Below are 27011 nucleotides of genomic sequence, written 5' to 3'. Positions count from 1 at the left end.
GGGGAAAGGGGCAGTGGCCGCGGCCCGGCGGGGCCGGGAGGCTCGGAGCCCCCCACCTTCCAGCAGCCGAGCTCCGACCAAAGGGGAAATCCCGCCTTTCTGTGCGGTTTAAATATGCAAATTGTGAGAAGCGTAATTGGTCTTAAAGACTGTCCATCAACTCAGGGTCAACCCAACACATAATCCAAAGGTGTGCAGCCATTTATCCATTCAAGCACCAGCCAAAATGATAGGAGCAGTTATAATCCTTCAACTGCACAGGCTCAAAACTTGCAGAACTGGCTATTTCAAAGGCAGAAAAGAATCCTCCTTTCTCCATCACTGTCTTGGGGTGACTTTATGATGTGTATCCCCTATCGCCACTCTAGGCCCAGACATGATTCCTGTGCCTTTCTGTGTCTTTAAAACTGGGTGCGAGAAAAAGAAAAAAAGCCAGACAAACTTTTCAAAGCAGTTTGTGCTCCAAGGACAGAGGGATTGCTGCTGCTGCAGAGTGGAGGCAAGCACCTTCCTGCTTTTCCCGGCTCTTGGCTCCTTTTATTGGAAGACACAGACAGAGTGTTAAACTCCTTTGTTTTCCTGGGACCCCGGTTTCTTCTTCTTCTCTTCTGGAGTGTTCAACAATACCAGAACACACCGCGAGACCTTACACCTTGGCCCGGAGGGGCCCAAGCCAACCCAGCTCTGAGGAGGAGAAAGCCACACCCACAAAGGACTCTGGAAATTTACCACGTTCTCTCCACAGCGAGAGGTTTTGTTATTTAGCATTATTCTTTTCCCACTGTGCATTGTCTGTCAAAGAAATAGGTTTTTTTCTTTCACTTTCCTCCGAGGAATTTTTTCCTGAACCTGGTGGGGGAGGGGCAGCTGAAACCTGCCTTCTATCAGAGGATGTTCATTTTGGATGTCCCTCCGAATTTGTCTCAAACTGGGACAATCATTTATTTACTTGCTGTTTCAGTTTCTTCTGCTTGTTAACTAGGGTCTGCCATTGTTCATCCAAGAAGAGTTTCCAACAGATTCCCTTTGTTACTGAGTCAAAGTATTGTTCACCATGTTGATCGCATACCACACAGCTACATACCTCCAGTCTCCCATGCAGGAAATTCCACACTTCGTCAAAAATTGGCTTGAGAAAAGAAATAAAAGCTCTTGATATTCAGATGTCACGTAAGTCTTGTGACCACTATTTATACAGCCATGAATATTTAGTTTAAATCTCTATTGCATGAGACCCACACTTTCATTATTCCTATCTCAAAGCCAATCAAATAATGCTTCTCTGGTATCCAAAGCCCCCACACCAGTTTTCTTCAGAACCATACTCACACCTAGAGTTTAAATCAAAATCTTTTGGTCAGAGGAGAAAGCAATGGGAAGCAGCTGGAGAAAAGGAAGAACTTCTTTCTGTAAAGGCATAGAATCGCATTCAGATGAGTGACTTCCATAAAGCTAGAGAGGTCAGGAACTCCAAGGTACTGCAGCTTTGAAGCAAGCCTCTCCACTCATTTAGCCTTTTGCATAATCCTGAACTATCACTCACTGCAACATGGTTAACAAAGCAATTATCTGTTCTCCAAATCTCCACCTCAAATAACATGATTACACGAGACCAAACTAAATAACTAAATAGGCTTAGGCTTGTTTGCAGACAAATCTAAACTGAAAGCCTGGATACTAAGCACAGAAAGAAACTTGCTTTTTAAAACCAGTCTTCCTGTTTCTTAGGGCCCAGCCTCATGGCGATTTTGGCTATTTGGGTATGTGGGTGCTGAAAATGGAATGCCCAGCCCACACCTACCCCATGCAGGTGCTCTGCAGCTTAACCACTCTTCATGAAATGCTACTGTTCCTTTGACAACTATTTCTATTCAGAGGTTGTGGTAACACCACTCCTAAAACAGCTGGCCAGCTATGAGAGATCACTGAGCAGTGTTTTCTCTGACTGTGCCTGGCTATTGTGCAGCACTGACCTTACATACTCGGACAAGTAACTCCAACCAGCCCACTACATCACATTCTTTCCATTTGGCCCCTGGCAAGTCCCTGACTGTTGAGCAGATGCCATCAGCACTTGTCCACGTTGTGCTGTGCTGTTTTTTCTTCTTATTGCACCTTTCTTCTTAAAAGTATAAACCGGCTTTTACAACCTGAATGGCCAAATATGGATAAACTTTAAACCAGAACAGTTTCCTATGCAGATTCCTTAGCACAAGCCTACATTTCAGTGTTGTCTCCAACACAAGTGACACTATGCAATTACACTTGCGAAGTCAGTAGAAGCTGTTCCAATGGTGCTCAGGGCTGACGCTGAACAAAGCAGCCCTTCACTGAGAATGTGGGTACAGACTTGCTCTTCAGAAATGCAACCAAAACCCAAAACTGTGTCTGAGAGTCATCTGAGAAGCCCTAAACAGGCTCAATCACTAAGTCAGACCTCATCCTATTGTTCAACTGAAGATACAGTTAGACACTCATGAAGCTTTAAAAACCAGTAATTTCTGTATCTTCTCTTTGAATTTCCAACTTTTGACTGTCAAGGTATATATGACACTGTGATTCCACTTGCAATAAAATTCAGGATTGATGATTTGTTTTACAGTCACTGATCCTGTGATATAAGCCTTTCTTAAAGCTTATATAAATAATCATATGAAGCCCAAGCATATGTATGTTAAGCACTTGAACAGAAAAAGGAAAAGCAACACAATGCCTGTGTAACTGAAGAAGCTTACACTGGAACATAAATAAGAATAGCTCTATTTTTATTTTAAAATATCTATACCAAGATTTCAAAATTAATTGCAGTTTTTGGACAATGTATGTATACTTGATATGAGTGAAAAATGCTTAAAACCATCTATTTTGTATTTTTTTAATGCATGAAAAATAGCCACAGGTGTGTGCAGGCTTTAAAATCTCCCTTGTTACAAAGCTTGTAGGCACACAGCATTATTGTTTTTTAATATATTCTTTGTGTATCTTGTCGAAGATACACAAAGTATCTTGTCGAAAAAGTCTTGAGAAATATCAAAAGTACTTTCAAAAAGTTAAGATCTCTGTAAAACATGGAATTGCAATCCCTCTATATCAAGTATTTAAAATGGTCCAGACAGCCCCGATTTCACACTCTGTAGGAGAGATATAAAATTAATTTGAATTTCTGTTATGTTATTTTGAGCATATAAGCAAAATAGTACTTCTTTCCCACATCCTGCACTATACAACCTTCTTGTTGGCCTGTCTGAGACAGCTTTGTGGTGATCCCAGGGACAAAAAGGTATTCTCTGTGATGCTCTACAAAGCTTAGTTGCTTATAAAGAAAGTTTGCTGGGTTTATTGCCTTTGAATCCCATAAGACCATCTTCAAAAGAATCACCTGACTTTTCTTCTGCCAAAGGGGTCATGGCCAGATGAGAGACTCAGGGAACACTTCCCCAGTCCCTACTGACAACTTGCATTCCCAATTTATCAAGTTACTTAACCACATACCTAGCTAATAACATTGCAATGGAGTGACTAACGTGCTTTAAATTTGGCATGGCCTAAGGCAGCCTGATGACTAGGGATGTTGGGAACACTGAATGCTGACCCTTGAGCAAAACCAACCATCTAACACAAATCAAGCTTTTATAAAAGCATACCCTCCTATCAAGACAGACGTTCCCAAGCTATCTGGGATTTACAGTGCATTGTGGAGTATGGCAGCTGGTGAGGGGTCAGTAGCTCTGACCAAGGAAGCTGTGACTGGTCTGGAGAGATGGTCCTGAAAGGAATCGTCTTCCCGAGGCCCGGTGTCTTCCCTCAGCCGCTGGCTGGAGGGCCCGTGCAGAGGCTGTCAGCTCTTTAGTGATTGTCAGCTCGTGATTCCAGCTCAGCTCTGCAGGGCAGCCTCCAGGCCAGACCAGGGAGAGAGAGACGAGAGGCCCATGTAGCTGTTCTGCACGAGGGAGCTTTATTGGTCCAGCGAAGGGGAGGCCAGGGACGAGCATCTCTCTCTCTCGCAGGGGCAGGGGGCCAGCTTTATAGGGATACAGGGGGTGGGTGTCAGGGGGTAAAGGCCAATGGGTTACAAGGGATCTGCATAGGGTCTCCCAGAGATTCTGGGTCTGTCTTCTTCTCGCCACAACTGAAAAGTGGCTGCCTTTCCGGGGGAGTCCTGCTGGGAGATTGAGCACTCTCCTTATCTCAGCAGACGTCCTTCCAGGGCGGGGCTGGGCATACCCCACAGTGGAGTACTGTCTTTTCTAATGCAGGGCTCCAATCCTTACTGCCTAGACCATGTAGAAATTTTATATAAAAGTTTAACAACAACTGCTTTAATTGGAAATATGATTCCTCTCAGCTTTGTTGGTCTTGCGTTACATGAGTGAACCCAAGAGCTGTTGTTCCTGTGGTTGTATTAAAGTGGCACTTGATGAGGAAGCAATAACCTTTTTCTTCCCCTACTGCACAGCAGCCTGCCTTTAAGTTGGAATCTCTGTGAAACACTGTCACACACTTTCCCACTGAAAAAATCTACTAGTACTCCAAAGTTTCCTGTTGTAGTTTCTCCCTGTCTTATCAAATTAAGGCAAGAGAGAATATGAAGAAAGAGACAGGGAAAAAATATACAATATAATTATCTAGAAGATAATGGATAATTAAAGCAAGTCACAAGGCTGAAACAAGACAAATACACACTTTTATATAAACAATAAATACCCATACCATACCCCTAATTATGGAACATCCTAAGGCACAGGTTAAATTGTAACTGGAAAATTATACCCACTGAGGACAAACATCCAAACAAAAAATTGTGTCCACACAGACAGAGCTATGGAGTTTGGAGCTTAGCTCCTAATTTTTTGTTGTCATTACACTATGAAAAATAAATTCAAGTCTAGGGACTTACCAGAGACTTCTAGGCATTTAAATTTTTTTCCTTGCTTTTCTCTTTTTGAAATATTAAGTCCCATGTTTTACTGAGAGGATGCCAGAAGGAAATAATTAGCCTTCATATCATAGCTGAAAACAAAGCCCTAAATCTTACAATGCTCTAGTGTCAACAGAAGGAAATTAACACAAAATGGCCAAAAAACTGCTTTATGGCTGGAACCTTGGTAAAACTAATGGAAAAAAACTAGCAGTGTAGAAAGGAGTCAAAGAGCCTCCATTAGTTTTTGGGCTGGCTTTAATAAAAACACTGAAGTCAGCCAGTGCACAACTTAGTCAACACTGGGCTACATTTAAGCTCATCTTGAGATGCTAGTCCAGTGCAGTACTTGGAGAAGCAGAGCAAAAGTTTTTTTCCTGGACCCTTTTCTGATGCCAGTTTTGTTGGGGATGAGCCTTCCTGCTATTTTGTGGTGAGAAGTACTCAGGGCTGCCACCTTCTCTACCAAGGAGGTGGGAAGAAAACAGAAAGCTCACAATTAGTTCCAAGTCCTCCCAAGACAAGCAAACCAGCCAACTTACCCCAAAACCCAAAACTTATCCCATGCCTTGCCCGCAGCGGTACTGGTGCCCTCAGGCAGAACTGCAGGAAACAAGCTCCTTCACACAGCCTTCCCCTTCAAGGCAGGAGGGCTCTAGGAACTGAGAAGGAGAGAGCAGACAGGAAAACAAAAGACTCCTATACTTTCAGAAGAGAAAATACATTTGGATAAGCATTAGAACACTGAGGAGAATCTCTTTAAAGTACAGGAAACTGCTGAACAAGGGCTCCAAATCACAACCATGCAGTAACTGCCAAGAACAGTATGATAGATGATATTGTTGTTGTTGTTATCATCATCATCATTTGGGGGGGGGACAGACGCAGTCCTAGTGCATCAATCTCAGAGAACTCAGCACTGGCAGGTACATTCCTTGGTGAAGTTCCATGAGGACCTTCACCTAGCACTGGTGGCATCTCCAGTCCACTGCCTCAAATGCAGAGACAATAGAAAAACTGTAAAGCTGGAGAGACACCAACAATTTGGTATGCATATTTAAATGTACAGGCATGTAGCTCCCAACAAACTAGAAGCTTCTGACTATGGGCTACCTGTGCTCTTTGCACCATTGCCCCTCCAGCTCCCAGAAATGACTTGCTGTAGGAGACAGGATAATATTTTCATTCACTGAGGAGAGAGGAAAGAAGAATGCTGTCCCAGCCTGAGTGGCATGGAAGGTCATAGTTCTACTCTTCTGTCTCTTATTCTAACTAAATAATTTATTCAACAAGACATGCCCACTTTCAAGCCCTATTCGTCAAGTATCTGTGAGCTCTGGGACATCCCCGTCCCTTCACAGGCAAGAGCACTACACTAAAACATTACCTACCTAAGGAATCCCCTACCAGGCTCTGTGTTTTCAGAACACAGTTCACAAAGAAACCACTCTTTCTCTAGTATTATCAAAAATTTAACTGACACAAAAATCAAGTTGTGTTTTCTTCAAGCTGATCTCCCCTCAAAAGCCTACTAACGGATTTCTGCCAACAGCTTTATAGATTAATCCACCTCTGTCCCTGCAGCAGGCAAATAAAGCCTCCCACAAAGCAGCACAGCAAGATGCTTCACTCAGCAGATACCAGAACTGCACATGCTACAAAATACAGCACAGCCAAATGTAAAGGCAAGGAGGCTGCAGATTAAAGTACCTTTTTGTTATGCCCTTTTATCTTACAAGGTACTCCCAAAATAACTCCTAGCCCAGAATGTTTTTTATGCCATTTCATTTTCAGATTGCAGCTCAGATTATTCTGAAGCAGAAGTATCAAAGAAAAATGAGCACTGCCATTCACCTTTGCCAAAGGTTGGGAAATTAATTTAAGGTCAATAAAAGCAGAGGTCTCTGTAGGTATTAATTTCCATCTTGCAGAATTTATCCACAGTCATAGAATTCCTCAATTTCTAGCTGTGTCAGTAGCGTAAAGAGAGAAAAGCAGCAGCACTTATCCTAGCACACAAAGCAATTGAGCAAGGTCCATGCTACATTGACCCTGCCATCTGGACAGTGCAGAGGCATTTCCAGCATTATCCTCTATAATCATGTAAAATTGTATTCTGATGAGAGAGGCCAAAAATCCTGTGCTCCAGAGATCCAGTTAATAACAGCAATCAATCAATCAATCTCCCTTTATGGATGCAAGATCACACACATCACACAGTGATGCCCACGTCACTGCTTCACAATCACGAAGAAATTATCACACTTTCTTGCATAAAGATATTTTCCAATTCACCAGTCCTCCGGACTGCAAGAAAAGCAGAAGTTAAGAAGCTGATCCTCTGTCCCAATGAAAAACAGAAAGGACTTTGTTGGGGGCTGCTGTATGTGCAGGATTAGGCCTGAATGATTTGCCAAAGGCTTTACAATAAATTGGTTGCTGAGCTAAGAATAGAAGCTGGGAATCCTGGCTCCTGGTGCTATAGTCGCTACACAACCCTTGCCTTCTCCCAAAGAGGGCAGTCAGGCACACAACTGGACTTGGATGTAGCAAGAGGACACAGTGCCCTTGTGAGGCTTCACTTGGGAATCTTCCCCCAGCTAAAATGCAAGAGCCCTGTGCTGGAAACTATTAAACAGCTCTAGCTTCAGCTCCTGCTTCAGCATTACACACCAGTGTTATCAGTTTCCTTCCTTATGCCAGGAATTCTGCAGGAATTTGCTTTCTGCAGACTAAAGAGAAAGAAGAATGAAAAAGATGATTGTGTGTCTGTGTGTGTGGGAAAGAACAGGAGGGAGAGAGAGAGAAACAGAAAATTAAAGGCCTTGTCATTATATAGTTTAACCTTCCGAAAAACAGATTTAGTAATCCTGTATCAGGCCTGTAACTTCGGTGTAAGTTTTATCATGGCATGAATCTTGCCCACTGTCCTACCACCTATATTGCAAGCTCCCAGCCTGCATTCCAACCCGTTGCACAGTCTCTGTCCCAAGAAGCCTGCTGAGCTACATCCGACAACCCCAGTGCTTCAGCAGCAAAGGCGTTAGCCAGCTGAGCACTTCTTTGAAACACTACATTTTGGAAAGAACCAAATACCTCCAAGGCCTGAGATATAAAAGATAAAGGACTCAAAATGAGATTCCCTCAAGAACAAAAATACATACAACAACCTCCCACACACCCTGACATAACAAGGCTCTACAGGGCTTGAGGGAGCCAGCAGAACAGTTATGATATGTTGAAACAAGTACAAGACAAGGAATGACTGACAACAGATTGAGGAACCAGTAGTACAGAATCTGCAGACTATTTCAAAAGGCAGCAAACTAGAGACAGTCAGCAAAGGAACCAAAATTGTAATCTGAAAATGAGTAAACACAATCCCTGAATCCCAAAGCACTTAAGTTTATTTAAGAACCAACTATTCAGACCAAGAAAACCAGTTTTGAAAGAAAATGACCAAGGGACATTATGGGGTTCTGAGAAAGCCAGCAATGAATCAGTTAACTGGAATATCAGAAAGTTCCACTGAAGCCAGTCTCCCACAAAGACACTTCCCAATTTTGGATGCAGGCATTAGATTCACTAGTTTGGTGCCATGTAACTCTATGATACTGATTTTCTATAATGCATCAAAAAGGAAACACATTCCCAGCCTGTAATCTGCATAACGGGGAGGATAGAAACATTTCAGGAGGAGGCTGCATGTGGCCATGCAAATGCATGGGTAAAAATACTAGAAGTAACATTACTTTGTTGCTTAAAATCTGTCAGTATGCAAGCCTGGACTGAAGTCTACTACTGGTTTAATAGCAATGTTAGACATAGTGAAGGTATGAAGGCCAAGGTGAAGCAGTTTTGACAGATTTCCTGGGAAGCTCCAGAGCCAGGCCACTCTCTCTGCGGGGAATGATGTTACCATCATGGGAATCAGCTCACACAATGTCAAAGTAATAATTTTGTGCTGAGGTGAATAAATGGCAGGGAAGGGAGGGGAAGAGAATCTTTTAGATTAAATCATAGGCAAGCTTTCACCACAGCAGAAATCCAACAGTATGCCAAGGTTTCCAAGCAAGTCACTGCTGACCTGTCTAAAGAAAAGCTGAAGCGTAATTTACTGAATTTCTGTAAAATAAGCTTCATTTTTGACTGAGGCTTCAAAAAGCAAAGCTACAACTGCTGTGGAGTTTCAGTTGGTGCTGTATGAACAGCTGTATGAACAGTGGGCAGCATCTTCTACTTGAAGAACTGAACTTAAGTGTACTGAGAAAAGCAAGTAATACTTGAATCTATCAACAGATAGGTACAAAATCTGTCATTTCCAAATACATTAAAGTGAATGTGGCCACTGTGTGCGACTGACTAAAGATTTCTCCTGTTATATGGGCTTAGCTTGCTCACTGTCTATAAAAAAACATCTAGTATTGGGCCATGCTCTTGTTAACTTCTTCCTCAACTGAGAGTATTGCTTGGGTTACAATGAGCCTGTATTGCTGCCAGCTGTAATATGAGCATACAGGTACTTGAATAAAGGACAAAACGAGGCTCCAAAACGAGCTGAGATCCAATCATTTAATCTTTACAAAATCCTTTCCTCCAAAATGAGGCAAACATTTGGTGAAGATAAAATGACTGGATGAATTTACCACAATTATTTGAGCAGTAGCAAAGTTCAGACTTTCCTGCTCTAAGCAATGGCAGTATAAAGAGGTCAACCCTACTGTCACCTGTACAGAAGGAATCAATCTCTTTACCTAGGCTTACACAACAGACATCTAGAGAAGGTGTTTCCTTAAATTTAAAAAAAAAAAAAAACACAACTCAGCACAAACCCAAAATTTACATGCAGGTTTTCTTAGACCCCTGCACCCTTTCTGCCCTGCATCCTCACCCTCCCAGCATGGCAGTCCACTATTGCTGAGCAGTCTGAGAGCTGTTCTGAGGCATCATGGGCTATCCTCTGTGTGAGGCATCACAGCTTCCTCCGGCACAGCACTGACAGCTGTAAGCAAAATATCAATGAAAGAGCCTACTGAGGGTACAGGCCCATGGCTTAAATGGAAGTAAAAATTTCTCTCTGGCCAGACTCCCAGGGCAAAGGAGGTCCTGTGCCAGTTACACTCTTAACCAGCATTTTCATGCCCAAGGAGCAAAATAATTTCTTCTTAAACCTCTCTATCAAGAGTCTGGTGATTAGCTGTTTTCTGAAATGATGGCACAGAGCCACCATGGAATTTTTTCTTCAACAAACCAGCACTGAACAAAATCTCACAGCCACAGAGATAGCAATAAAAGAGGAAGAGGTAACAGAGCAAGTCTTAGGCAACCATCACACCGAGTATCAGCATCTTCACACTCACACTTAACAACAAACAATGGCTTCAAACCATGGTGGAGCTGCCCTGCAAAAAGATGGGAGCACTGTAAGCATCAGTTAGCCAGCAGAACAAAGAAGTGGGAGGGCCTTGGTAAAATAAAGTAGCAGAAACCATACATACAAGTCTGGAATGTGATGCTGGGGAAAGAACCATCAGTAATCCTGTTACTTGCTGAGTTTCCCAGGCTGAGAAACCAACAACAAAATGCCATGTTGCTTCCAGTCTGCTCATCTAGATCCAAATGGGATGATTTGTCCTCTCAGTATAGGACTTTCAGTATTCACACACTTCATCACAGGTAATCAAGACCTGGCTTTAATATAACATGAATTATCCTAGGTTCCCAATGCATGGTACACCAAGCAAAAAAGGGTATTTTCCCAGGAAACCTCAAGCATACTGATGTCCAGTTTGCATGAACAGGGTTTTGCAGAAACATTCCCTCTCACATAAATATTTCAGCGTGGGCTCTAACTCACCAACATCAACACAGAGAAACTCGTTGACTTTGCTACGTATAGAACTGGGTTATCAGGGCATCCCAAGCAGATTTGTAACAAAATCATGGGCTTGAATATTGACATTTCCACTCTTCTGTCTGTAGACAGGGCAAAGAAAGAAATACTTACTGCAAGAAAAAGCTCTGGTCCAGCATAACTACGAAGTCAGAGACCTTCCAAAACACACAGTAATGTAAATGATTGCACAGCCATTATGCTGTATTAAAGAACACATTGGCATTGTTTAACAGGAGGTTTTAGGCTTTCCAATTCAATTCTTTTTTTCATCTGGCAATGCTTCTCAACTTTGTACAGTGCAAAATACAGTGAGCTGGTACAACCTTGGAGTTTGCGCTGAATGCCATTTGTTGGCCCTACAACAAATGGAGCAAATAAAACAGGACTGACTTGCAACCTGAACAATTGTTTTCAAAGAAAGATTGTAAACTCCTGGAGAAGTGGGAAATATTCCCATGGAAAAGAGAAAGCCACACCTGTAAGCTTTAGGCATTTCCTTATTATGGAACTTACCTTGGGGACAAGACATACCTACTCAGCATTTTTTTCACTTCTTGCTGCCAAAAGTAGATGGTGTATTTGAAGTGTATGCAAACATAAGTCTCTGCAGAGACCACCATTTTGTAACAACCTGATCTTTTCTGTTTATTAACAAAGGCTGGATCTACATTTTTCAATACAATATACAAAGACCTATATAATTTGAGCTAGACTATTGTTATAATTGACAAGAATAGGTGTGGCCAAATGTTTTCTCATATGGTTCAGAGATATCACAGTCAGACAGCGCCTTCTCAAAACATGAAAGATGACACTTCATCAGACATAGATGTGCCAGACAATAAACCTTGCAGCAGAAGGGTCCTTATTTTAATTCTAATCGTCACTGATCAAGAGATACAATTGTCTTTCCAAGACAGACACAGGAGAGTTGAAAACAAAGCAAACAATTAAAGAAAACCACAAAAATGCTCAGGGTTTCATTTAAATCCTGGTGTACTTGTTCTGGTTTAATAAAAACAGCCCACCCCACAGTTTGCACAATTCCTGAGATCAGGAGATACTATCCCACAGCTGCCTGCACTATTCAGAACAGCAAGGAGACCTATTTCAGTTGGGCACATCCATCTGTTTTCCCCTCCCCTTTTAACAGACTCACCATTTCAATCCTAAGCACGGAACAGGTTGGAGATCTGCTCACATGACTTGCATGTCTGTGCACTCCTGACCACAAGAAGGCGTCCCCAGAGTTCTGGTACTTTGGACCATTCTAGAATCTTTCATCTCAGTGTCTGCAAATGAAGCTGTGGCTACTCTTCCTTCAGAAGAAATACTCCAAGGCTCCTTCAGTGCTGGCAGCTCAAAACTCACAAATAACCCTTCAACAAGAAGCCAGAATGCATTCAGCATGATATAAGGCCTACTGGGATCAGGACTCAAACCAGCTTGCTTCTCCTTCCTGTTCTTCTACAGCTCCCTGCATGGCTCTGGATAAATCATGCTGTCCTGTGCCTAAATTCTACGCTTGTCTAAGAGGGATAATCACTCTTCACTACTGAAGAGGGCCATTCTCAGGCTACACTTACTAGGGATTGACAGGAGCCCAAGTACTACAGACAAGCACCATAAAAAAATCACCCCTCTGCCCCAAATGCTTTATGAAAAACAAATGTTCCTTAAAAAGCAGGTTTCAGATTCAGTTCCCTAGTAGTTTTCACAAAAAAAACCCCACAAAAAACCTAGAAACTCTATCAATCTAAAAATATCTCAACACAATTTGACAATGTCCTTTCAACCAGACATTTAAAAAAAGCTACAGGCACAGCTACATATGGCAAAGATAGTGACAAAACAAGAGAAGAAAAAAGGTAGGCAATATTGTTCCTTCTAGCTTAAAAAAAAAAAAAAAAATTACAGTGGACTCAGTTTGCCAGTTTAATAGGTGATGTGATGGGTCCTTAGTTCATTTTGGGATAATTTAGGAACAGAATGATTAGCAGTGTATGATGACAGTGATCACTAGCTGGTTCCTGGAGAGCTGATAAGTTATTAAGCTAAACAATGCATCGCTATTATGAGCAAGTCAGTGCACTAACTGTAATTTCCTTGAAAGCTGAGTGGTGCATGATTATACTTGTCCACTCAGACTGCCTGCTGGCAGCTCCATATTCTGCTATTGTTCTGAACTGTAGAGTCTTCCCAGCGCCCAGGATACAGCCATGGAAAAATGTATTCTTCATATTCAGGCTTCATTGTGGCAGCTGTCATCTGAAGGATACTGGAAGAGAGACATTCTCTGTCCTGAAGCACAACTATTAGAGCTCCTAAAAACATGTGGTTTTATTTGTCAGCAGGAGCTACCTCTCATTTCTAGCTGAGGCAATTTCCATTTCAAGAGGCTCTGACTTTGGAATGACACATGTATACAGCTACAGATATACTGTACACATGTTCACACAGATGTGTGTTTATGTGTATTAAAAAGCCACAAATACATATGAGTACATTCCTGGTGGATTTCTTTATCACTTTCAGGAAGACTGCTGTTACTACTGGAAGCTCATATGGACACCTTCCGATTGCTCACATTGCTCTCTCAAGGTATAAGGAGAGACAACAGAGAATGCCTCCATTAATGAGCTTACCAAAACTAGGAAGAGAAAATGCAAAAGAAAGCAGCAGCTGGATGATAGGGACTTCAAAGTGGCTAATACACACATGGACTGAAAACACGGCCTTCATCTGTCCTATTAAAAAGTGGTAATCCTAGTGGTGAAGACTATGCAGGATCTGGAAAACAAGAGCCAGTCCTACTGCAGATCTGCTGTGTGAGATGGGTAAGGCTCTCACCTTCCTATGTACCTCAGTTTCTTCCTCGGCAAACCAAGCCAGCAGCCTCTGCCCAGGTCCCAAGGCACAGCCAGCACATGCTGTAATGGGTGACCCTGGAGCACCCGGGGCCTGGGACTGCAGGGACCACTGCTGGGGCAGCACAGAGGCCAGATGCTGCTGGAGACAGGGAGCCAAGTCAGCCCATAGCCCACGTGGCTATGTGGAAAGAGAAGAACAGAGATCCCCATTTTTGATACTAATTCTCAGAAATGTATCTTCTCTTTTGCCCACATGAGCAGCCACACTAAGCCTTTCCCTCCCTTTGGTGCATTTTTACTTTGCTCCTGTCCTGAATATTATGACCAGGAGGCAAAATTTTTAAAGCCCTTAAGCATCTTCTCCTCAAACAGCAACAGCCATTTTGGAGTGCAAGCCCTGTTGGCTTCCAATGAGCCTTGGGGTACCCAAGTGCTCAAGTCATTTTTTTTTTTAATGGGACTTAGGTGATTTTGAAAGTATTATCATGTACCTCACATTGATTTGATAGAAAGTGAACATTAAGTGGGAAGAAAACCTGACAATGAGAAGATTTGACAAGTGCTTAAAAGGTAGGTCCTAATTAATTTTAAACTTTGTTTTATGTAAGGCTCATTTAAGGAGCACATGAAATTCTTTCATTGTCCTTTATTGCTGTGCTGATCCCGCAAGGAATATATAATCAGGAATATGTTTTAACAGGCCAAGGAAAACGTATGAGTACCAGGCTATTTTGAATCCAGGAACTGTTCCTGTCACTGAATTTTTTCAAACCCAAATGAAAGGGAAAAACCATTACTGTAAAAACACAAAGTGAGAAAATGTAATATTCAAAGCATGATACTAGTAACACATATAGAAAAAGCCTCCCCTATAGTTTCGAAAAAAGGTTAACACCATTGCTAATCACACACCTTATACCTTTATAAATAAATAGTTTTCCTCCCTGCAACAAGATCTAATCATCTGACCTTTCATTCTCCTGAGTAAAGAAAGGCTAACAAGTCAATCATTTCCACTCCAGCTCTGAATTAACTATCCCATAGCCGCACTACTCCAACTGTGAGTCTGTGCCATAAACATAATGAGGTGGCTTCAAAGTGTAGGGGATTTGATGTTTGTTTTTTTTTTTCTCCTGAACTTGGAACACACACAGCAAGTTAACAGCAACTTTGAAAACACTGGAGATGGAAACGGTTGAATCAGGGACAGGAATTTCATCAACTGCTTTGCTAGGATGCTCCAAATACACCCTAAGTTACCCAGCAAACAGAGACTGCACCTAAAGACAGAGCCATTAACTGTTCCGTGTAGTGTGGCCATCCACACATCTCTAAGAAAAGCACATGGTTATGGTAGTAGGAAATCTCAAAAAGAGATAAACAGCAATAACTTGCCATGGAAGGCTATCAAAAATGGATCAACAGCCAATTATGCACCAGTTTAAAGCCTCAGTGCTATACTATAAACATAGAAGAAAATTAATTTCAAACATATGCTCATGTTCATCTCAGAAGGATGCAAATTTTACATGAAGCATAACTTACATATGTACATGCTATTTAGCATTTCTGACTTTGTTCCTCTTTTCTTTCCTCCACCAGTAGTTAGGTCATTATCACCTTTATAATGAGATATCCATTTAAAATACACTGCTTCACAAGATCATTAAAAGCCAATAGGTAACTATATTGTTTTGGAACTACTTCATATTTAAATCATTGCCCAAGATTACAATTCAACCACCATCTGAATGAACAAAGCCATTCAAATGGGTACAGAACACACAAAATCCTCTAACATTAATCATTCTGGCCTGATTTCACACTCCTGTGCAAACAAGAAAGCCCTGAAGAGTCTTCTCCTCAAACAGCAACAGCCATTTTCGACTGCAAGCCCTGTTGGCTTCTAATGAGCCTTGGGGTATCCAAGTGCTTAAGTCATTAGGTCGTCTACATTTCTGGCCTGTCACAGCATAAGACCTACCAGGGGATAGCTCAGTGATTCCATGCAAACCCTTGCCTTACAAACTTACCCCTCCTTAGACATGAGGCTTTCCCTAGAGAGTGCTTGTCCTGAGTTCAAACCTCAGCAGTCCCTGGAATACAGTACTGGGATGGGTAATGTGATAAGGTATAAAGCCAACAACATGACTGTATGTACAGGAATTATGAGAGCCACTCAGAAATGCTTGGAGTAACTTGATACCAATAGGAAGAGTACAGAGAAAACACCTCCCTACAGTGAGGCTCCATCACATGACCACTCTTACAGTGGAATTTCAGAAACTGCACAATAACCAAAGCACAACATTTACTGCAGGGCATGCACCACACAATACTGCGCATTAAAGTCAAACTAAGTCACATTTGGACTTCATATCGTTCTAATACTTTCCCTTACTTAGGTCAACAACACAAATAAACTCTACTGTCATGTAGAGGGCTTGGGTAGAAGTAGCTTCATTAGTCTTGTACATCTATCCAACACCATTACAAATTGTAATTAAGCTGTCTGCACCAGCACAGAAGTGAGTACACGCCCTTTCCCAAGGCAAGCTTTTCTCTTACCAAGCTATGGAATTTTTTGGCATCTAGTTTGTCTCAGGTAGTTTTTCACAGTTTAAAGCCAATAAGCAGTTTCACCTGAAATGCTCACAAAGCAGCACAAAGGACCAACGAACTACCGCAGTAACAGTCTCTCATTCATACCAACAGTTCTCTCCATAACCAAGAGATTGCACAGTTTCACTTTAAAGCTCAAAAAACACCTTGTCATGCTTAGATGAGACATTATAATGCTATGTGGAAAGTAACGCCAAATGGAACAAAGCATTACAATATTAACCAGGTCAACAACATGTTAGCACAGCAGAGGGCAAAGCTCCGTGCATGGCTTTAAGCACAAGGTCCCAATGGACAAAATCCTGAGCAAGCCACTAGAGTAGCCTCTGCCTTGAGCTGGCGGGTTGGGCTACATGATCTTCAGAGATCCTTCTTGACTTCATCCATTCTGTGAAGATTTGGTGTTTTCTAGGTTTGTGACAATGTACCAGGCTTGGACTGAGAACGACACAAAAAACTTGAGGCTCCACTATTGCATTAACCATTAGTCCCACATGAGGCTTCCAGGCAGTCGTGAGCCATCCATGCCCATTCACAAGGCCAGCTCTGGGCTTTGTCACTCCCCTTCATCTTTCTCTCTCCCCATTAAACCATAAAGCCTGCTCTGGTCAATCCAAATTCTTGCTTACTTTTCTGTGCTTAGCCAACATCATACTGGTCTAGCAAAGTGGTTTCTGGCAGTCATCAAAATATTGTTACACCTGCATCCCAGGACTACTGACAAGAAAACAATCATTGAAAAAAAAAATCAGTGTTAAAAATGATGCTCTGTTCCTTAGGAATCCAGTCGTTCTGCACACCTGTACCTACCATTACCTTGTCTGCAGTGGAGGTAACTAGATCCATTTTATTTTCCATGACGAAGTATTAATTTTGTTTGCAAAAAGTTTGCTATAACCACTCTACATTGCTGGCATTTTACCTGAAGAAAAATCTCTTAACAAGCATAATCTGTGTCAATTTGTGACCACTTAGTTTGTGAGATGGAACTATTGCAAAGCACATAGTCCCACCAGTCACAGCAGAAAACCATTCACTAACTTGTCTTCCCTGCAGTAAACTTAAGAGAGACTGAGCCACAAGTGTGTGGTTTCACACCTCGCTGGCTCAGCAGATACAAACAAGCTACACACAATAAAACTCTGCTTGGTTTACAAAAATGCCAACATGCAACTCAAAACACATCATCTCAGTATATCAAACGGTCTGAAATCTATCCCCACAGCAGTGAAAGGCCAATCAATTCTAACACTACCCTTCTGCAACCAAGTAGTTTGAATGTAAAAACAATTAAGAGCACAATTTTAGCATTAGTTCATCTGATCTAAAGATACCTGAAATCCAAAACTTTTTGCAGTGATAGTATTATCTTAGGTGTAAATAAAATAATTTAAACAACATTTATCAAAATATGTTTGCTGCTGAAACTCCAAAGCAAATTAAACAAGTCAACTGAGGAGAAATCACTGACAAAGCCACTGTAACCTGTCCACTTATGCAATACACCAGATTTTGACAGTCATATTATCTTCCACGAGATGGGTGAATATTTTCCCCATTTCAAATTACTCAGTTTAGTTCAAAATGATCACTAGTTAATTCCAGGTTGGGAAACAAATTAGGAACTGAAAAGGCAAGTAAACTTTGTTTTCTTCTTCCAGTCTGCCAATAAGAAGTAGGTGTGGAAGACTGATACCTCCCAGCTCCAATGCCTTGCCAAGCAGTCTCAAGTCACCATCGCTTCATTTGTTTAGTACAGGTCATGTTACACTGCTTAATTACAAACACAAAATAAGCTGAGGTTTTTTTCCTAAATACTTAGCACATTCAATACTGTGCAGTAGTTTAAAAAGACCAAATAAAAATGTTTGCTTTCCATGTTACAAACTCCAATTTCCACCCAAAAGCAGCTTGAAAATGATAACAACTGAAAGACTAATCATGTGATAAGTCATCCATCATTTTCAAAAAAGCACAAAAATAAAGACTAAGTAAATCTATGTAAATGTATACAGTTGCTTAGATGCATACAGAGTATATCCTTCTCAATATTAAGAGCTATCTTTCTTTCTTCCTGCCAAGCCTACATTTATTTGCAAGTGAGTGCCTTAGAGGTTATCAAGAGAAAAGAGTCAATCTTTCTTTAGGAAAAGAAATAAAAGCTACAGATGTTAAGCAAGATTAACATGGGCCATTTCAATCAAGGTCTCAGACTCATCAACTTCAACCAACTCACCCTGTAAAACATGCATGGCATAAGGAAGGGTTGAATACAGATCTTTTAACCACAGAACTAAGATAAATATTCAGGTATTGCTAAAAACAGTGCATAACATTACCCAGATTCTCTTCATGTAATATTCTTACAAAGTCTGAACAGAAAAAGACAGGGAGAGTCACACCTGCATTTTCAACTGTTCCACCCATGTCAAAACTCATAAATTTTCCCCTCTCAGGTTCAGAAATTCCACCAGTATCAACTTTTTAAATTAATCTATTTGAAAAATTGCGTAAGACTTAAAGGTTTCATTTTACTCTTAAATAGCCACACCTTATGCCATCTCTAGCATCCTCTATAATAAGGACACTAAAACTTCACAGGAAAAGAAAATGAACTTTTCCTTTACAGTTACATCTCAGTCAAACATACATTCACACTCCTGAGAGGGTTTGGTTCCTACTTCATAAACAATTTGTATTGAAAAAATCTGGGTCAAGTTTACCATCAATAACAGCCTACATCTCTCTACAATTACTGGCCAATAAGTAGCACAAGTATCTTAAAAACATTTATTCCATCACATTAACCAAAATTAACTGGACCACAAAATTTTGAAAAAAATCACTTTGCCTACTTAGGCATCCCCACAAAAGAATACCTCAGAAATTCCCAAAGGATTAGTGAATGGTTTTCTGCCACCAAGCAAACTTGCCACTTCCCTTTTCCATGTGCCAACTCTGTGCTAAACAGCAGCTCTGGTATCTGCTCGGAGATCTGTTATCTCTGGTATTACGGCTGGGAGCTTCCTAAAGCAGGCTGCAGATCAGAAGTAGGCTTTTTATTTTAATCTCTAGTAAGCCATATTTAACAGATCTAAGTAAGGTTGTTCTGGTTGGTGAGAAAGTTTAGGCATTCACTGCATTTCTTTGGATGTGAAAATAAAACATTATTAACCAGTACATAATGTTTATTATATATCAGACCACAAAAATGAGATCAGATTCTCTGTTTCAATGGTCAGCACAGCAAAACTTTATGCAGTATGTCTGGGACTAACAAGGGCTTGTATAGTCATGAAACAGGCTTAACTCATCTTCATTTATTTTGTGCCATAATAGAACATTTTTGCCTGTTGTTTTCTTTCTTAACAAATATATCTTAACTACACAAAACTAAGCTGAGCTCAGGGTGGGGAGACAAGATCTTTTTACTTTGAAATGATAACAGCAGCTTAGAGGCTTTGCTCTGTTGATTCTGAACTATAATGAATGGAGATACTTCCTCCATTATTCCTGTTGGATAATTCTTCCTTTACCAGCCTTCAGTTACCAGCAGATCAGAGCTGGAGTTTACTCTCGAGTTGGCAGTAAACAAGAGAACAAATCTGTACTGTTTCTGCAGAAAAAAGAAATTGTAGCCCTTGTCCAAATATATTAAAACTCTAACATGCAGGATGATTAAGAAGTTGTGTGTTGGATAAATGAGGTGATGTGCTAAACAGAATAAAAAAAAATTAAATGGAAAGACTTACATGTTTATAGAGAACAACCAAGGGACTGTCAAAGAATTCAGCCATCAAACAGAGACCAAGGCATTGTCAAAGAATTCAGCCATCAAATAGACCCTATTTTAAGTTATAACTCAGTGGAGGGGTAGATTGTGGATTCAAACTGTCGTGTTAATGAACAACTCAGCTGTTACTTCTAGATGACGAATGCACAGTATTCATACTTTCCCTTAACAGACCTGCACTGGTTCTACTGCTGAAGCATAGGAGCACCAGCTTGCAGGAAGAGACATCTAACTACTAAAAGCCACATTTTAAATTTAGATACTGACTTTCACCTCAAAGTAATAATAATAAAAAAAAATCATCTGAGGGGATCTTTAATGAGTTACATGGCAAAAGATGAATATTTTTTCCTTTCTTCTATTTCTCAGCTCAACATGAGCGGGCACCATTGGTGTTACTTTTACATCACTGATGTTATGCCTTATCCACAGGTGATGCATCTCATCTATGTGACAGCTTTCCCAATGAACTGAAACATGTGAAACAAGGATAGACAACCATCCCACTACAAACTACAGGCAATTATTTATTTATTTTAGAAGTACAGTATCTAAATCAACATTTCTCCAGCACATAGTGCTGCCCAGCATTACACTCTGGGTTTGATCTAGTACTTCCATTCCACCTTTTGAATCTCATTTAGTTTCTAAGCACTCCTGTCGGTTTCTGACTTGGCATCAGCCTCAGCCTGATGGGACCACATGGTAGGTTGAGGACTGACTGCATGACAGAACTGCCAGGCAAAGAAAGAGAAAATCAGGCAGTGCCCCACTGGTAAGCCACGTGCCAGAAGCAGAAAATGAAGGGAAAAAATAACATTTGTAGATAAACAGTCAGAGACCATCAGGAAGGAAACCTGTTCTAAGGTTTAACATGTTTAAACACTGCAGAATGCTCTCACAGCCCAGCAGCAGCTGAAACACCCAGCAGCCTTGAATGCAAATCAATGACATCCACAATTAAAGAGCTTATATACCTCCTTAGCTCAAACAAGTAACTTCTATTCTCTCCACCTCCTCACTTAGCTGCTTTTCACTAGCTCTACTCATCCTGAACACCCGCCAGCAAGTTCAGCACCGTAAATGCCCCTGGTGACACAAACAGGGCAGCAAAGTGCTCTGGGGAAGGGCAGGCAGGCGGCTTTAGCCATGGGGCTTCCCATCACTCCAGCCTCCTGTGGTGTCTGGACATCAGCACTCAGTCCTTCTATAACAGATGGTCGCCAAATCAGACTGAAAAAGAAGTCCCCAGACCTTAGATATCCCACACATATACACACTCAGAAAACAAAATAAAATATTCAAGGCATTTGAGAATCTGCCACAACAAAAGAAAACACGAGCAACATGTTTTAGATGAGTAGATATGATCTTATAACTGACAGAAGCCTTTACTCAGTGGTCTTCCTAGGATGCACAGGATGGCAGAAGCCAAAAGAGACCCCCAAAAAAAAAAGGTTTTAACAATAGGAGTAACTTGCCTTTGCCAGATAATCATCCAGTGTTGCAGGCTGATCTGTATCTCATATAAGGGCATAAACAACATGTGTTTGTCTGAGTTCATACCAGAGGAAACAGACTGCTGATCTCAATGTCCTCAAATGATACATGGATACATTTTAAGCACTTGTTTTTCCCATTATGTTCTGAAGTCCAAAATAGACCTTTTATTACAGTATCTCCAATTTCAGGACACCTAGACAGTAAACAAGTGATCAGGGAATGGGAAACACTTATATTAATAGCAACAGCACACTGTTCATAAGTAGAGGTGTCAATTATTACTAAGCAAAATGGACAGATTACCAAAAATACCACCACAAACTTAAAGACAACAAACTTAGTTTTATTTTTTGCTCAAACCCAAAGAAAATCAAACTTATTCTGAACATTTTATCACCATTCACTTCTTGCTACATTTTTATTGGAACGAACATTTTTAAGGACCTCTCCACATTAAGAATATCTCCTGTCTCCAAGCATCCCATGTTAGTGGCTGTGTGACAAGCAGAATTAAACCTGAAGCAGAGCCCAGCCTGGCTACTCCATCCTATCTAGCTTCTCTAGGAAGCATCTCACTCGCATGGACAGCCATCTGTATTTAGTGCCAAACCTGTAAGCTTGCAAAGCATCTGTAATTCTGCTTCAAGTCACCAATATACATGAACTGGAGCATCTTGAAAAAGAACCCAGAATGACAGATGCTTTTGGAATGACTGCCTTAAACATTTCAAGTGACCAAGGTCTCATCCTTTACACATGCAGAACTTTTTCCTTTTCTTTAGCATTCAGGAATGACCATCTCAAATCAAAGAGTATCAAAAATCTTCAGAGATTTTAAAATTTGTGATGATAGATACATGACCTACAATTACTTTAACCACCTACCCCTGTGAACAAACTAACTGCTCAACTTTATTCTAGTTATAATTTAATAGCTTTGTAACTTAAATAATACCTTTCTCCCTCAACTACTTCATTTCACTGTTTACCACCAAATCTTTATATTAGGTACTCATTAGCATTGACTCCAGATGTTCAGGGGTCTACTAAAGCATTACCCAGAAATCAAGCTAATTACATTATATAGATCCAGTGCTTGGAAGAACCTGACCCCACTTCATTCTCCTGGACTCTCCACATATTTTTATACACACTGAAAAGACAAGGTTAGGCTCACCTTCCTTCTATCTATTGCATGCACTGGTGGCTCAATGCATGCATTATCCCAAACTGTCCTCCATTCAGATTTAATTCCTATGCACTAAAAGGAATCACAGAATATGCTGGGTTGGAAGGGACCCACAAGGATCATTGAGTTTAACTCCTGGCCCAGCACAGCACCATCCCCAAGAGTCACACCATGTGCCTGAGAGTGTTGTCCAAACACTCCTTGAGCTCTGCCAGCCTTGGTGCTGCAACCACTGCCCTGGGGAGCCTGTTCCAGTACCCAGCCACCCTCTGGGGGAAGAACCTGTTTCTAATATCCAACCTAAACCTGCCCTGACACAGCTTCAGGCCATTCCCTTGGGTCCTGTCCCTGGTCACACAGAGCAGAGATCAGTGTCTGCCCCTCCTCATCCCCTCACGAGGGAGTTGCAGACTGCAATGAGTCTCCCCTCAGTCTCCTCTCCTCCAGCTGAACAGACCAAGTGCCCTCAGCAGCTCCTCACATGGCTTCCCCTCAAGGCCCTTCACTGTCCTCATGGCCTCCTTTGGACGCTCTCTTTTTTACACTGTGGTGCCCAAACTGCCCCAGCACTGGAGGTGAGGCCGCCCCAGCCCAGAGCAGAGCAGGACAATCCCCTCCCTGGCCCGACTGGCGCTGCTGGGCCTGGTGCCCCCAGGACAGGGATGTCCCTCCTGGCTCCAGGGCACTGCTAACTCAGATCCTACTGGCCCTCAAGCAGGACCCCCAGGTCCCTTTCTGTGGTGCTGCTTTCCAGCATCTCCTTCCCCAGTCTGTACGACATCCAGGGTTGCCCCATCCCGGGTGCAGAATCCAGCACTTTTCCTTGTTGGATGCAGTTAAAAAATATTTTGCAATTAGGAAAAAAAAAATCAAGATAGGAATGTAGCGAAACAGTATTTGTATCAAGTCCTCAAGCAGGTTACTTGTGGCACATCTCCCAGTAGCTTGAGACAGTTTGACCAAGAAAGCAGAGACGCTTAGTTTCGATGTGAGGGAGGCTACTCATTTTGCAGCACACAGGGAGATGAAAGTGGGAGTTTCCAGATGAGCACAGTTCTCTGCCCCACAGAACTAACATTTACAGAGGCACATACAAAAGAAAAATAATGCAATGGTGAAGCCACATACAGTTGTTATATTTACATGCATAAACACACTGCACAGCTTCTGAATAGGTGAAAATCCTTGGCACCAAGGAACGTTCAAGTCAGACACAGAGTCACAATATGCTGAGCTGGAAGGGACTCACAAGGATCACCAAGTCCAACTCTTAAGTGAATGGCTCGTACGTGGACTGAATCCCCAACCCTGGCATTATTAGCACCATGCTCTAACCAACACAATCAATAAAACACCAGAACAGTGATGACAGCAACAGCAAAAAGATTAGACACATGCAAATCTTCAGCATGCAACTAAGAAAGACATGGATCACTCCTCAACTGGGGTGCCTGGCAGAGCCTGCTGAGATCAGTAGGCCTGCACTGACAAAAGCAGAACACCAAGAGCGCAGTGCTCAGTGTAACTGCAGTTACGCTATTATTTATTCCTAGACCACCTCTCTTAATGCAACTTTGCATAAAATACCTCATGCCTAACTTAAATTTATGATTAATAGTATTTTTCTTTCAGCTCAGTTCAGCCCACTGTTTCATTCACTACTGGCCTCACCTCTTCACCATATTAGCTGCTGCCTTGCTTCTGGCCATCAGAATAGATTCAAAACTCCTGTTCTCTGTACAAGAAAATATTGCTATTGTAACAGAAGCTAAATTAAAACACTTGTGTCACGAACAAGGGCAAGAGTGTGAGAGAGTAGCAAAAGGTCAAATAAAAAGGGAGATTTGTTACTTTTCCTTCCCAAGAGGATTAAGAAAAACATACAGGATTTTAAAAAAAACCTGTTCCAGCCTTTTTCCCTGATGTATGACAACATGAAAGAGACGCTCCAAATCACTTCTCACAGGAGGCTATGTAAAAACCCTAGTTTCTTGCATGACTAATGTAAGAATACTGATGATGTCATTGTCACCCCTTTGGATCACATCTGTCCTACAAATCATTATTTCTTACTGGCAGCCTTGCAGCACTGGTAAAAACTCTGTTTAAGGTCTCACTGGGAAAAACGTAGGTGATGTAGTAACTGGTACCTTTGCTATCTCATCAGAAAAAGATTAGCAGGGATGTAGACCACCTTTCCTCTTTCATTCCCCTAAGGGGTTCTTTGCAGATGGGGTGTGGGAGGGGAGATTTGTCTTGCACCCCTATAAAAAGTTGTTGTCTTCTGGGCATATTCACTTCTTAAAGGAGGAGGAAAGAGAAACAGTGAGGTCATAAATTTATAGAGTTACATCTCCCAGAGATCCTTGTCTTCCTCATACACATGGGTGTTCATCAGAGAGAAGATTTGTGCGGCAGGGACCTTGTTTGCCACAGGGCATGCAAAAGCACACTGGAGGAAGCATTTCAGTGCTGTCAGCTGTCTCAAGAATGACACAAATAAGCTTCCCCTGGATCTCTACTGTCTGCAAAAATAACAAAATGAACACAAGGGAAATAAAGAGAAGTTCCCCATGCCAACAAACCTTTCCACAAACATCTGTTGTTCCTGATCAGTGAGATTCCACGGAAGGTAAGGAAAGATTGATACTCAGGGTATGTATGTTAGAAGACAGACACCACAGCAACCAGAGACAATACAAAACTGTCAGGTGCTGCACCCAAATGCAGGACAAGGTATCACACCCCAAAGGAGTTATCTTACTGCCCTGACCCTTTCACAGCTCACTAACATTGAAAATGTAAAATGTAATGTGAAACAAAGACAACAGGACCATCCCTGAAGTTTAAAAATGAAAAATAATAGTAGTAATCCCAAACAAACAGAAAAAGGCCCATGAAACTCCAGTCTATGCATTAAGAGTGGCAGATTAAAGACTCCATTGTTGACAGTAACAGTGACATTTTAAGCATGAGAGAGGAAGCAACAAGCCCTTCAAAAAATCAGCAGCAACTTTCAATTACAATGAAACAACACATTAAAAATAGAAGTTTAAGACTGAGGACTCTTTAATGCCCTGTGGAGTATTCAGGGACAGGAGTAAACAAGGTACTGATATACTTTACACTGCAAACAATGTTAGTGGCAAGCCAAATGGGACGAGCCCCAAAACAGAGCAAAATTTCAAGACATGAAGTTTAAGATAAGGGACTGTAATCAAATTACACCACAAATGGGTCTATTCATCTGTAAGCATTTTAACAGAGAGCATTGAATTACAGTTTGAAATAAAACAAATTAATTTGCTTTCTATTTCTTAAATATCTATTCATTATTTTCCTACTGCCAAAGAAAATTTCTCACCTTAATACGAGAATGAATGTGGGAAGAAAACTGAAATATTAATTTACAGGCAGGAAAAACAAGAAGAGTTTGGTATTATTTACATTCCCATTCCTCTTTCTGAATAACATGAAGTCAACAAGCTAAGTGAAGACAGAAGAATATGTGATTGCAATTCAAGTTATTTTGTGCAAAAGGCCTAGCACCTTACATACATCCAATAATCTGGCCACAGTATTTTCTTTCCTCCCCCAAATAAAAAAAAAAAAAAAAAATTCTCACAGTGCCTTCAGTGCCTTCGACTACGTTTTTCTTTTTCCTGAAAGCTATCACAATCCAAATTACTTAATACCATAATTTTTAAGTGCAAGGCATGCATTGCTCCTCGTCCTCCTCCAATTTGGCAGCACTGGAAAAGCACCTTTTAAACAAACCCGCGTGTGGAGGACTCGCTCCTTCTGTAAGTGCTGCAAGGAACAACAATCCATGGAAAAAAAAAAAAAAACAAAAACCAACCAAAAAAAACCCCAACAAAAACCAGAGAGAGCATACCATAATTTTTAAGTGCAAGGCATGCATTGCTCCTCGTCCTCCTCCAATTTGGCAGCACTGGAAAAGCACCTTTTAAACAAACCCGCGTGTGGAGGACTCGCTCCTTCTGTAAGTGCTGCAAGGAACAACAATCCATGGAAAAAAAAAAAAAAACAAAAACCAACCAAAAAAAACCCCAACAAAAACCAGAGAGAGCGAGAAAGGAAAAAAAAAAAAAACAAAAAAAAAAAAACCACCACTCCTCCTCCTCCTCGGGCTGCTGTTGTTGCCTTTGTTGTCCAGCGGCCGGCCCGAGCCCGAATCCGGCCCGCGCGGGCCCCACCCG

The 27011-nt window shown here is 41.4% G+C and overlaps 1 protein-coding gene across 1 annotated transcript in view; it reads right to left on the bottom strand.

Moving 5' to 3' along the window:
* Positions 1-27011, bottom strand: part of GATSL2 (GATS protein like 2) — a 139151-nt gene that overhangs the window by 111469 nt on the left and 671 nt on the right. The gene's annotated exons all lie outside the window — the stretch shown is intronic.

Source organism: Corvus brachyrhynchos, unplaced genomic scaffold (assembly GCF_000691975.1).
Source record: "Corvus brachyrhynchos isolate BGI_N302 unplaced genomic scaffold, ASM69197v1 scaffold15, whole genome shotgun sequence".
NCBI lineage: Eukaryota > Metazoa > Chordata > Aves > Passeriformes > Corvidae > Corvus > Corvus brachyrhynchos.
Note: the sequence above shows the minus strand (reverse complement) of the source record. Positions and strands in the feature narration are given on the sequence as shown.